This window comes from Prosopis cineraria, unplaced genomic scaffold (assembly GCF_029017545.1).
Source record: "Prosopis cineraria cultivar Desert tree isolate PC_DT_omini unplaced genomic scaffold, ASM2901754v1 PC12, whole genome shotgun sequence".
Lineage (NCBI taxonomy): Eukaryota > Viridiplantae > Streptophyta > Magnoliopsida > Fabales > Fabaceae > Prosopis > Prosopis cineraria.
This window is the reverse complement of record NW_026555343.1, coordinates 29,285,421-29,291,648: the sequence shown is the minus strand read 5'-3', so window position 1 is coordinate 29,291,648 and position 6,228 is coordinate 29,285,421. Positions and strand designations below refer to the sequence as shown.

The window sequence follows — 6,228 nt, the reverse complement described above, 5'->3', positions numbered from 1 at the left end:
AAATTGAGATTTGTCAAATGGTTAATTAAAGTATTATCTTTGATATTATTTTGATTGAATTTAAATGCTCACTAAGTGCTTGGCAAATTACTTGATAAATGATTTTAGAAATATGATTTATTTGTCAGGAAAGTAAGAGCATCATTAGAATTAAAGTAAAAAGATAAGAGAAGCAAGCTTTAGATTTCTTAAAAAATTCTCAAATGAGTAGATAGTGTTCCAAATAATTTCTTGCAAAATGTTTATAAAATCTCTTTATTTAAATTTTTATAAATTTCATAAATACTGTGGTTAATTATATTTTTTATGATATATATTATCCTTCTTACTTACCTCAATTTTATATTAATTGGTTCATTACAGATTTTTTTTATTTTCATTAAGAATTATGCTATTGCTAAGAAATATTTGGATCTAGTATATTATTAACTGATTATTTATTCTCAGCATTTATGTGATTTAAATTTTATAATTTATATGATAATGGTTAACATGGTAATTCATGCATGGAAAAAAATTGATACCTAAATATTATATTTAGAAAGAAATGGTTTTAAATGAATATTTCAAGTTCCATGCATGCTTGATTTAATTAAGGGAATTGAGTTCATAACATTAGATGCTGACGACAGTTCTGCTAGCCCTTGACATGCTATGGTACACTTAATTAGCATAGTGCAATTGGAGGTGCTAGCCCCGTGTGCCAATCAACACACGTGGAATGGAGGATGTAATTTTGTAGATATAATCTATGCTTCTTTTTGTGAGCTTTCTGCTTGAGCCTATTTTCTGTGGCTTCTTGCCACACCAGATATGTTTCTTATCTTCATGGATTGTATATTCATATTTATTAATCGTTCTGATCAAGTCTCACCAAAGAAGGGATTTTGAAAATATTTTCTTTAAATTTGATCTCAGAAAGCAAACTACTATTTTTTTAACTATATATTGAGTAGTGTGTGTGTGTGTGTGTGTGTATACCAAGATATTTAAGTATGTGTAGAAATTTAATAATTTGAAATTTAGAATTTTAATAATTTCATTTGTAGTTATGTATTCTTGGTTTATATTATTTTCAATTAATTATTTTAGTAAATTTATAATTGGCTCATTGATATTGCTCTCCATTATTTCCTTTAACTATGAATTGGGATGCTAGTCACTGAAAAACTTTTCTTTAGTTTTAGATATTGAAATCAACCCTGCACCTCCTACTGATCACTAAGGGATATAATTTTTTTTTTTTAGACATGGAAACATGCGTTAGTTATTTTTGATGTAAATATATTTTATAATATAAAATTATAACTTAGTGCTTCACATATACCATAGTTAGATCCTAGTTTTATTTTGTCGTTGTGAAATATACTGGTGTGGAGCTAACCTCCTTTTTGATTTGGTTAATAGGTTTTGCTACTGTAAAAATTTTGGGTGGTCTTAATTACAAAGAAGATTTTGTCAAAATTTTTACAAAATGTTTAAGATTTTGCCAACTTTATAAATATATATGTATATATATTAGAGACTTTTTGACTAATAAGGATTATGTAAGGATTATGGAATGTGAATGTATCTTATATTTTGTGCCGATCATATCCTTAGTACTCGGATATGACAAATGGTCAACATGGTCAAACCATAAGTTAAGGGCAAAATTGTACTTTTTAAAAAAATGTTGGGAGTGAAATTGTGCTTTTAAATATTTTAGAATACTAATCATACTTCAAAGAAACTTCATTAGAAGAAGACTCGTACTTTAATCCTTATCCTTTCGGCATGGCACTAGCTAGCTGTATTGATTATTCAGTGCCTGAAAGGGTGAATGAGTCCAATGTCCACAAACCAAGACAAAACACCATATTTTTCCACATTCACGTGTTTGACATATTAGTTATTTTGCTTATATAAATATATAAAACAAATCTATGAATCTATAATTAAATCATTAGAATGATGTCAGATTCTTTTTGGAACTATAATCTATATTAATCTTCTTGTTTTGTAATCATTTGATCACCCAGTTTCACCCACCCACGCACCTAAACGTTCCTTCCATCTATCCCCTAATTGGTGACCAATTTCATTTTTGCCTCTTTATGTCTTTGAATATTGTATAAAAATTTCATACTTACAATCGGTTCCATTTGACACAGATGGCATGTGTGGCATCTGGCAATCGTTGTGAAGGGATCTGACTTGTACGAATCTCATTTAAAACGTATTAGGACCAACATTTGTTTTTGCACCCATTTAATTAATTAGACTCCATTTCACTCATATGAAAGTCACTTCTAATCATTTTACTATAACAAAGAATAATTAAATCATCGATCTTATCTAAAAAATTATGGGTCCAAAAAATGTTTTCTGTCTTGAAAAACAAAAGACTGAAAAAACTCATTTCGGTAAGTGTTTTGGATTTAAGTGTCTTCAAAACTGTTCCCATTTTAAAATGGAAACATCTTAATTAAAACTGTTTTTGTTTTCTATTTTTATTTTTAAAGCACTATTGTAAATTATCTGCAGATATGACCAACCACTATCATACCATTACCATTAACCACTAGCTACCATGGGTTGTCTTTTAACTCTAAAATTGTTTTCAAATTAACATATATAAATAAAGCTGATTTTCATAATTTGCTTTGTTTAAAAAAATTCAAAAATTAGTTTACAAAATAGTGTTTAAAAAAAAAAAGAACAAAACCAAACGAGCCATATATATCTATATTTTACTTTGTTAAATTTTGAAATCGGCCTATAATCTCAACCATCCACATTTAATCAGATAATTATGTTTGTGCATTCTCATCATTGCAAATGAGACCACTTAGTCAAATGTACTTTTTGTCTTTTTGACCCTATCACTTGCTTTTTGTGCTTCGCCGAGCAAGAGAAGAGAAAGCAAAATGAAATTTTCATCAAGTGGTATAAGTACCCTACAAAGAAAGAGACAGTAATATATCACTTCATGCCGAGAAGTTTTTAGCCAGAGCAAAAGAGAAAGAAAGAAGCCATGGAAAATTTCCTAGTCCTCGCTCTAACGTCCATTCTCTGTGCATCTTTTCTCATCTGCATCGCATTCATCAAAGGAGCCTCTAGTAAATCTCTCGAACGAGCCTCTATCCTTGAGTTCTCAACTTGCTTCGTTCGATCATCATCGTCTTCTTCATACAGGCTCCCACCAGGTCCTCGTCCCTACCCAGTCATTGGAAACATCCTAGAGATCGGCTCTGACCCTCTCTTGTCCATCACGAACCTCTCGAAATCTCATGGACCCATTATGTTACTCAAGTTAGGCACAAGGACTGCCATAGTCATCTCTTCTCCAGAAATAGCTAGAGAAGCTTTTCACAAACACGACCTAGACTTCTCTAGTCGAACCTTCCCTGATAGTGCTCGAGCTCTTGATCATCACCAAGTCTCCATAGCTTGGCTTCCCATTTCGCCTAAGTGGAGAGCCCTTAGACGAGCTTGTGTTACGAAAGTTTTCTCAACTCTGAAGCTAGATTCCACCCAGTTTCTACGTCAAAACAAGGTAGAGTTAAACTCTTTATATTAATTATGATTGAGGATAGTATACTTCATTAAAAAAAGATTTAGTCATTTGATTAGACACATCCCAAGCTTTTTATGTTCCTAATCTATGTTGTAATTTTAAAATGTGAGACTTCTTTGACTTCTTGATCTCTAATAGGTAGAGGACTTAATCAATCATGTCCGTGAGTATTCCATTAAAGGGGAGGCTATAGATCTCGCTGAGGCTTTCTTTAACACAGTTCTCAATTTAGTATCGAACATGCTTTTCTCCATGGATTTTTCTTGTCATGGTTCTAATAAGACTCAAGAGTATAAGAAGTTGGTCATTGGGATCGTAGATGAAAATGGGAGGGCTAATGTTTCTGATATCTTTCCCTTTTTGAGTTTTCTGGATCCACAAGGCGTTCGTGCGAGGTTGAGAGGTTACTATAAAAAATTGTATAAGCTTTTTGATGATATTTTGGAAGAGAGATTGTGTCTCAGAGGTTTGAACATGGAGTCCAAAGATTACAATGATGTGTTGGATTCATTTCTCGATCTTATCCAAGACAATTCTTCGCAATTGAGCCGTGGTGATGTCATTCATTTTTTCATGGTGAGTATTAATAGTTAAATTTAATTTTGAATTGAAGATCATTTTTTGTCCTAATCTTTTTTTTTTATAAGTGCTAGGTACCTTATACTAAAAGATAAGGTGATATCCCCCATGAAGAAATTTCTTCAAGTGCAAAATTGCCCTTCCATCAAAGACTCATTGTCTTCTTTAATTTGTTATTTGCTTACATGGAAAAGTTATAGAGTCCACACACAGTGATAATAAGGTATTATGACCCATTTTACTGCCATTTCTCTGTTAAAATAAGTCTAGCCCCTAACACAGTCCTTTTCAGCCTTTTTGGCCCACATCATATGGTCAAAACAAGTAAAATACGTTGTTGTCATTGTGTGTGGAATCCACAGCTATTTCAAATAAGCAAATCATAAAAAAATGATGGATCTTTAATGGAAAGGCAATTTTATTTTTGAAAAAATTATTCAGGGAGAACATTGCCCCACCTTTTAATATAGGGTGCCCAATGCTCCAAAAGAAGATTAAGAATTAAATTCAATTCCCAAGTTTTCTTGCTATAATTCACTTTATATGTAAGTTACTTATTTTTTCAAAATGGTTGAAGGTTGTTAAGAGAAATAATATAGATTTATGCAATATTACGTATATTACAAGATCAATATGTTAATTTAGCTTTATATTAAGAGAAAGATAGAATAAACTAAAGCAAAGTATTTTTAAATTTTTCATGCTGACTTTATCACACAAAAAATGTCCTTGTAATAGAGAAATTATTACAGGGATCTGGAGTATCATCCAATTCATGCTATATTTGTCCAATAAAATTGTACCAATTCAATCAAATAAAAGCTTATCTATCCTTATTAATGTTTTTTTTAAAAAAAGAGTGCCTCTTTAATTTCTTGTCTTTTCTCTCTGCCATTATTATAAATGAGCGGAGCAAGAAGGCAAGAAATTAAAACAATTTAAAATTACATATTTGAGAGATAACACAAACAAATTAAATGAAATTAACATGGCATGTGTGTGCCTATTTGATTAGTTAACTTACATAATTATTGCTTGATATTTCAGGATTTATTTGTGGCGGGGACAGACACAACATCGAGCACACTTGAATGGGCAATGGCAGAATTAATACGAAACCCAGAAAAAATGGTAAAAGCCAAAATAGAGCTCCAACAAGTTCTTGGTAATAAAAGTGATACTTTGAAACTTGAAGATACTACGGTCTCAATGTTGCCTTACCTACAAGCAGTACTAAAAGAGACTTTACGCCTACACCCTCCAGCACCATTTCTAGTACCCCACAAGGCAATTTGTGATGTAGAGTTAAGTGGCTTCTTAGTGCCCAAAAACGCACAGCTTTTAGCAAATGTGTGGGCTATGGGAAGAGACCCAGGCATATGGCAAAACCCTAATTCATTTGTCCCTGAAAGGTTTTGGAAAGTGATATTGGCTTTAAGGGTAATGATTTTAAGTTTATTCCATTTGGTGCTGGAAGGAGGATATGTCCTGGATTGCCCTTGGCTTCTAGGGTACTTGCCTTTATGTTGGCCTCTCTTATATATCACTTCGATTGGGAGGTCCCAAATGGGCTAAAGCCAGAGGACGTGGATATGAGTCAAACCTATGGGATTACGTTGCACAAGGCTCAACCTCTAAGAGCCGTTCCTGTCAAAATGTAGTTGTTAACATGTTTCTTTCATGAAGAATTAAAGTTTGTAAAAGCATGTGATACTCGAAGAAATAAATAATCATTTGTACTGTTGCTTGACACGGGCTGGTCATGTAGTTTTCTCTTCAATAGTTCTACAAGTCTAAAATCTGAGATTTACTTTGTTCTGCATTTAATCTAGAAATATTTTGGGTCATTATAAAATGGTTCCCGACTAGAAACAACTCGTACCTTAAACTAAAACCACGTACATGAAGTTAAACATTAATTAACGCCCATTTAATCAAGACCTCTTTCATCAAGTTTGCCATAAATTTCTAACTTGAGTAGTTAGTTAATGAGTTTCTTTCATTTATCTTTATCAACTCCCCAAGAAAATGGTTAATTGAGTGAAAGAAATTTGACAGATGAGTACTACGGGTTAATTAATGGGTTACTT

General features: G+C 32.2%; 1 pseudogene; it reads left to right on the top strand.

Annotated features, from left to right (window-relative positions):
- Window positions 1-2,960: 2,960 nt before the first annotated feature.
- On the top strand, window positions 2,961-5,888 carry LOC129288612 (cytochrome P450 76T24-like; annotated as a pseudogene).
- Window positions 5,889-6,228: the final 340 nt, after the last annotated feature.